The sequence below is a fragment of the Penaeus japonicus genome, unplaced genomic scaffold (assembly GCF_977035675.1).
Source record: "Penaeus japonicus unplaced genomic scaffold, GWHDUDI00000001_assembly GWHDUDI00000008, whole genome shotgun sequence".
NCBI classification, from domain to species: domain Eukaryota; kingdom Metazoa; phylum Arthropoda; class Malacostraca; order Decapoda; family Penaeidae; genus Penaeus; species Penaeus japonicus.
The window spans coordinates 37,713,342-37,720,841 of NW_028234410.1; the positions used below are offsets into that span (position 1 = coordinate 37,713,342).

At 50.0% G+C, this 7,500-nt stretch overlaps 1 protein-coding gene across 32 annotated transcripts in view; it reads right to left on the reverse strand.

Annotated features, from left to right (window-relative positions):
* The window catches only part of LOC122252270 (uncharacterized), a 347,686-nt gene that overhangs the window by 157,433 nt on the left and 182,753 nt on the right, over positions 1-7,500 (reverse strand). For 17 of the 32 annotated variants that reach the window (XM_086539364.1, XM_086539357.1, XM_086539353.1 and 14 more), the window contains exon 1: positions 3,797-3,866. The exons of 8 other annotated variants lie outside the window; for them this stretch is intronic. The gene's annotated coding sequence lies outside the window, so the exon portion shown is untranslated. 7 more of the 32 variants (XM_086539373.1, XM_043014858.2, XM_086539369.1 and 4 more) reach the window with 2 other exon arrangements.

A 7,500-nucleotide genomic window follows, 5' to 3' on the forward strand; every position in this document is an offset into this window, starting at 1 on the left:
AGTATCCGAATCTGACAAGGCAGTAACATTTAGACGGCGTTGTTGCCAGAATATTCGCGTTCTATGCACCACAAACTCACTTCCAACTCTAAAAAAAAATCCATATTTAATGTATGAAGTTATTCCACAAAATACTTCTTTCCCGAATTGAAACTTTCAGAAATACAAAAGTGCGGGGAAATTGTTGTCCAGAGTTATAACACGGAAACCGAGAAGAGCATCAGATGGCCACCAGAAACAAATGCAAGCAAACTTACAAGCAAACACTCATACTGGAAGCCATAAATTAATGCAGTGTCTGGCGGAATTTGATAACAGCCGCGATGAGAACGGAGTAAAAATTAAACACAGCAGCGAGCGATAAAACCCAGACATTCACACAGGAAAGAGCAAAGACACACGTGAAACCAATGGAGACGCATAGATTTACTAAACAACTTGCGTTAGTTAGCCATGATGATTGACAGCAGGAAGAACGTGAAGGGTGTATGGAGAGAGGGAGAGAAAGGGAGGGAGGGAGGGAAAGGGAGGGAGGGAGGGAGAGAGGGAGGGAGAGAGGGAGAGAGGGAAAGGGAAAGGGAGAGGGGGAGGGAAGGAGAGAGGGAGAGAGAGAGAGAGAGAGAGAGAGAGAGAGAGGAGGAGAAAGAGAGAGAAAGAGAGAGGAAAGAGAGAGAGAGGGAGGGAGGAAGGGAAGGGAGGGTGTAAGGGAGAAAGGGAGAGAGGAAGGGAAGGAAAGAGAGAGAGAGAGAGAGAGAGAGAAAGAGAGAAACATTCGACAGTAGAGCCTAGAAAGACGAAATAACGAGTGCATGACCCTCTCATTGATTCATGACCTCGAACCCTTCCACAATCTTTCCCCTTCCCCCTTCCCCCTTCCCCCTCTCCTCCCCCTCGAAACACATGCTAGCGGAGGGGGTTCCTGTGTATGCAGTCGGCGTATCGATGGAGCTGTTTGGCCGAGGATAATCACAGAGTCTGCAGTCATGCGAGGATTTAAAAACCCTTCTAATTGTCCAGGAAGCGACACAGAGTTACAGCTACTGCTTCTTCACTCTCACCCTTTTTTTTGCCTGCCTTCATTCTTCCTTCCTTCCTTCTCCTCCCCCCTACTCCTATTCCTATTCCGACTCCTTATTATTGCTACTTTTACAGCCCTACTTACTTTCTTACTAACTCTTCCTCTCTTTTCTTTCTTACTTTATATATACTCTTTTCTTCCTATTCCTCCTGCTCCTCCTCCATTGGCCTCCTCCCCCTCCTCCTAGCCACACTTTTATTTCTTACTCTTACTCTTCTCTTACTTTCTTGGCTCCTGGTGTGAGTTGATTCTACTGGCGATAAAACCCAAGCCACAATATCCACGGAGATACCTTTCCGCGTATCACCTAGTTCCTTTTAGAGTGTGTCTCTGTCAGTCCCCTCTCTCTACGGAGACGGCCACGGAGCAGATCCTCTCTCCTCTCCCCTGTGAAGTAAACCTCTCTTCCTCTGTCGGCTAGATAACAAGAAAAAGAAACGATAAAAACTAAAAGAAAACAAATAACCTTAACGAGCAACAGAGGCAACCGAGCAGCCCAGACGTGGCTCGAAAAGCTCCTCTCTCTCTCTCTCTCTCTGCGGAAGACACCAACACCCCTCTCACTGCGAGAGGCGTGGCTCGAGCCCAGCCCTCCTCTCTCTCTCTCTCTATCTCTCTCTCTCTCTCTTATTGATTTTTCAGGTCCAGACAGAAACGAATCGATACCCTTTGGCGAGTGGACGCCTCCCTGTCACGAAGTCCTCAGGACTCATGGATGGAGAGGAGGAGAGCTCATGGTCGAGGGGGGGGCAGAGGAGGGAGGGGAGGAGGGGTAGGAGGGGGGAGGGAGGGGAGTCATCCCAAGGGCGTTCTCTCTCTCTCTCTCTCCACCTCCTCTTTCCATCTGTCTCTTCTCTCTCACTCTCTAGGCGGCTCTCTCTCTCTCCACCAACTCTACGAGGAGGACGCCTCCTCTCTTCCTCTCTCTCATCACCTCCTCTCTCTCTCTCTCTCTCTCTCTCTCTCACTCTCACCACGAGCGAGGTGACACTCCCCAGCAGCGCTTCGAGACCGCCTCCGAGTCCTCCAACGCCTCTTCCCCGACCCGGCATCAGTCCCCCTGGAAAGGCGGACGCGCTCTTTCCTCTTTTCTGCCTCCTTCGCCTCCTCCTGCGGCGGACCTGTTACAGAAGCTGACACTCTTTTCCTCTCGCCTCTTTTCGGCCCCCGCGTCTCTTCGACGCCCAGCACCCAGGCGCCCATCTTCACTCCGTTTCCTTCGCCGTCTGCTTCGGCGGCGTCTCCTCTAGACCCTCCGCGCGTGTGCCACTTTCCGACGCAGCCTCCCCCCTACCTATATTCCTAATCTCTATGCCGATATATTTTGTGCTGCTACTCCCCTCTCCCTCCTTCTGTCCTCTCTACTCTTACTTTATTTCTTTACTCTCTTTCTACTTACTCTTACTCTCATCTCTCCTCCTCATGTCATGATCTACTGGCGAATAAAACAAGCCACCACAATATCAGTACATTTAGAACCTCCGCTTATGCAGCAAGTTGGAGTTAGAGTGTAGGAATGTGTAGAGTCTCGTAGCCCTGCTGCACACCTGCTGTACCCACGGAGCATCTCCTCGCTGCCTCTCCCTATCCCCTGAGTAGTCCCCGATCATATAGTACATCTCATCCTGTACTCTTCAATCAAGATAAAGTCTCATCTCATCTACGGAGAACTGATCGAACAAAAAGGCGCGGTAAGACTATAGTCGATGTATCGAAACCCGTTATTACTCCAACCGCGTATGGTCGTGTAGGTGTTCTGTTGAGCCTACTCTCCCCCACCCTCCCCCCCTCTCTCCCCCTTCCCCCACCATCCCAAAGAGAAAAAGGTCGGTAAACGTGAGAAAGGATGAAAGCGGCTCCTAGACACCAACACACCCAAACTCTTGAATGAGAGGCGTGGGAGCTCATGGAGGCCACATCACTCTCTCTCTTCTATCTCTCTCTCTCTTCTTATGGAAAGGAGAAGGTACGTCGGGGAAGACAATCGAGTATCCTTTGGCGGGTGGGGAGGGGAGGGGTCACATACTGTCTCAGGTAGGGAAGGGAGGGAGGTTCATGGAGGGCGAGGGACGGAGTTGACACGTTTCGAAATCGCGACCAAGGGGGGGGTCGTCTCTCAACTCTCTCTCTCTTCTCTCTTCACACTCAGATAGGAGGAGGGCGGGGATGGAGGGTGAGGGAGGGGAGTAAGTATCTCCTCTCCCTAGGGGGCCTCAGTCCCGGAGCGGGGGGGGCGGACAGTGGAGGGAGGGCTAGGAGGGGGGGGCGAGGGGATAGGCTGGGACAGAAGCGGCGGGGGGGGGGGGGGAGTGAATACGGGGTCTTTTCTCGCTCTTTCGCCTCCGGAGGGGCGGCTCGATCTCCAGGCTCGTGCGGCGGGCGAGGCGTCTCTCCACGTCTCGCACCATCTCTCTCTCTCGGAGAGACTCTCTCTCTCTCTCTCTCTCTCCACTTGTAACACGAGCGACGGTGACACTGCCCAGCCAGCGCTCATTCTCTTTTACTCCGTCAGTTCTCTAAGCCTCTCCTTCAGACCGGATCAGTTCCCCCTGGAAAAGGCAATCTGTCCTCCTCCAGCACCGCCGCCAGAGAAGTCCTAAGCGAGCGGCCTGGTGTGCCTGCTCCCGCGCCAGCAGGGCCGAAGGCGGGGCTCGGACGCGAACGCGAACACAAGCGAGCACGGAAGCACACACAGGGACGCAGCACAAGAGCACACACCGCAGCAGCAAGAAGCCACACACTGCACCGCTCACCGGCCGGCGCTGTACTGGACTGCGAGGTTCTCCCCGCCACAGGATGGGCCCGGAGGGAGGAGGGCGGGAGGGGAGGAGGGGGCGGCGGCGGCGGCGGAGGAGGAGGAGGAGGAGGAGGAGGAGGAGGAGGAGGAGGAAGAGGAGGGGGCTGTTGGCAGCCAGCGAGCCGCTCAGCAGCCCGGCGATGGCGACCACTTCGAAGCTCGCTTTACTGTGACGTCACTGCAAGTACTACTGCAGTAGCTTCGTGACGTCACATACTTTATGGCACTGCAGCTTTTTTGCTTACGGTAAGACGAGCATACATATAAACCCCATTTGGCACTACAACAGTGACATCCTCCCCTAGCCTCGTAAAGCCCTGCAGTTTCGGCACCCTCGCTCATACATTCGGCCGGGCACTGCAGTACTCTGACGTCACTTCAAACTCGATATCACTGTAAGGCGTGACAGCAGGGCAGCCGAGGAATGAAGTAAAGAAAGAAAGAAAGGAGAAGTTCAACTGACGTCACTTCTGAACGCGTGAAGTCCAGAGGTCCTAACCCCGGCCGAAGAGCGTGGGACTCGAGCAACTTTCTTTCCTCTGAGAGGAACTGTGGCAGACTTTGCCAACGAAATGTTATCGCCGGAATATACCATCATACGGACTAGAAATTATCGCTGCTAGAATAGAACATTTAAATGATAAGAATATGTAATTGCTGAAACATACCATTACTCTGATAAGAAAAATATTACAGCTGGAATTTAAAACAACTGGGAAGAATAAAAAACAACTGACAATAATAGATTACTGCAAGCGTATACTGTTGAATTAACAAGAATATACTGTTGTTGCAATATAACTTTAACTGGCAAGACAATACTATTGTTTGAATATACCGTTAAACTAACAACACTGTTCTGTTGCTGAAGTATTAACAATATTAACGATGCTATGGTACAAAGAAACACAATACATCAGCTAGATTTCTAGAGTGCTTTGTCTCACAAAGTACAGTGTCTTGTCTTTCAGCAGTAAGATATACTTGTGAATAAAACTAAGCAGGCAAGAAAATGCAATGGCAAGAATAAGCCAATAAACTCAGCACAGCAATAACAAACTCAATAACAATAACAATAAAGAGAAACTGAAGACGTGTCAGGCAAAGAAGACTGACATAATGCCAAATTTCCTCCCTGGCTCTCCTTGCTCGGACAATAACACACGTCTTGCAAACATGTATCGAACATGTTTCACAGTATTGGCTGCCACTTAAGAAGTGCCGTGAGGAAAGTGGCTCTTTCCATCTGTATCTCTAACTTAGCGTCTAGTTTACGTCCACTTATCGATAAAGATGACCCTTAAAGAAATCAAAGGAAAGAGAAACCGGGACCTATTGACAAAATGTCGATAAAGTGAAGGAGGAAGGGAGGGAGGGAGGGAGGGAAAGAGGGAAGGAGAAAGAGAGAGACAGAGAGAGACAGAGAGAGAATGAGAGAGAGAGAGAGAGAGAGAGAGAGAGAGAGAGAGAGAGAGAGAGAGAGAGAGAGAGAGAGAGAGAGAGAGAGAGAGAGAGAGAGAGAGAGAGAGGAGAGAGAGAGAGAGAGGAGAGAGAGAGAGAGAGAGAGGAGAGAGAGAGAGAGAGAGGGGGGGGGGAGGGAGGGAGAGAGGGACGGAAGTAGGGAAGGAGAGGGAGAGGGAGAGAGAGAGAGAGAGAGAGAGAGAGAGAGAGAGAGAGAGAGAGAGAGAGAGAGAGAGAGAGAGAGAGAGAGAGAGAGAGAGAGAGAGAGAGAGAAGGAACGTGGCATGAGGATGAGGAGACCGGGCATTAGAGAGACAAGAAGAAAGATACCGAGCGAAAGAGAGAGAAGAAAAAATAAATAGAAAACGCCAAGGAAATCCAAGCGACAGTTTATTTCATCTGCAGCCATTCGTTCACATCTTGCAAGAGAGATGCCGGGCGCGCAACAACCGCCAAAAATATTGAATACATTGAACCTACACACTCTCTTGAACCCCCAGACCATTAGGGACACTCCGGAGCCTCTAAAACTTCCAGACCCTTTCGAACCCCCACGGAGCCTCTACAACCTACAGAACCTCTTGAACCCCCAGCCCATTTAGAACACCCCAGAGCTTTTAGAACCCCTAAACACTTTCGAACACCGCGGAGCCTCATGAACCCACTAAGCCTCTAGAACCCCAGTAGCCTGAAGAACCCCTGGAACCCTCCCCCCTCCAAAAGTTGATTCGGTCTTGTGTTCCCAGTCTTAGCGGCAGCAACGAAAGCTTTCGGCCAGACTGCCAGCCTTCCGCGCCGACAGTCAGTCATCCATGGCAAGCGGACAACTTGAGCCCCTCTCTCTTCCCCTCCTCACCCACCCATCCCCACCCCACCCCTTCCTCTTCCTCTTCCTCCTATCCCCTTCTCCTCCTTCTCTCTCCCGTCCCTAGGCCTTCTCTAACCCCCCGACCACTTCCCCTTCCTCTTTTTCCCATTCCTTTCTCTTTCCCTCTCTCTTCCCTACTCCTTCCTCATCCCCACACTCCTCTTCCCTCTTCCCTCTCCCTCTCCCTCTCCCTCCCCCTTCCCTATCCCCTCCCTCTTCCACACTCTCCCCCCCCCCACCCTCTTCCCTATCCCTTCCCCTTTCCCTTCCCCTTTCTCCCCTCCCTCCTCTACCCCTATCCCTCCCTCCATTACTCCTCCTTCCCTATCCCCCACCCCCTTCCCCCAGTATCTCCTCCCTTCCCTATCCCTCCCCATCCCCCTCTCCTCCCCTTCCCCCTAGCATGACTCACGCCCCAGCCACAGACACACACACGTTTGCTTGTTTGGTCTCGAGCATGTTCTTTTATATCCCGCTTGCTGGTCAAAGCAATTCAGGAAATAAGAATTAGAGATACAAAAGCACTGTATTTTGGTAGACCTGAAGTACAGAACTCTCTTCATGTAATGTTATTGCTTGCTTGCTTGCTTGCTTTTATTTTCTTTCTTTTTTTTGTGTGGGGACCGGCTCGAAAAGAGGAAAAAATATATTCGCTTTTAATTCAATTTTGGAAATTCATCCATTACCTCCCAATGTTAATGTAAAAGCAGCATTAATACACACACACACACACCCTTCCGCTCACTATCACTACAGCATGTTTATAACACTCATGATATGCTTTTAATTATTTTACACTGACACTTGTTTACTCTTCGTCTGCTTGTGATAACTCTCTCTGTCTCTGTCTCTGTCTCTGTCTCTGTCTCACTTTCTGACTCTCTCTCTCTCACTCTCATGATGTGTTTTTAATTATTATACAATGACACTTGTTTACTTTTTGTCTCTTTGTGATAACTTACACTCTGTCTGTCTGTCTCTGTCTGTTTCTCTCTCTTTCTGTCTCTGTCTCTCGCTCACGCTCACTCTCATTCTCACTCACTCTCCCTTTCCAGTTTAATACAGTAATGACAAAGACAACCAGAGATGTGATGAGAAAACATTAATATTCACGCGGTTAATAAGGGCCACTCACAAGCCTACAAAATAGGAAAAAAGGAAAAGCAAGGAGAGACAAATAGACAAAGAAACAAATAAACAAAGAAACAAGAAAGAAAGAATAAAAGAAAGAAAGAAACACCTACGTCTTACGCCCCACAAAAAAAAACAAAAAAAAACAACAACAAAAAAAAAACA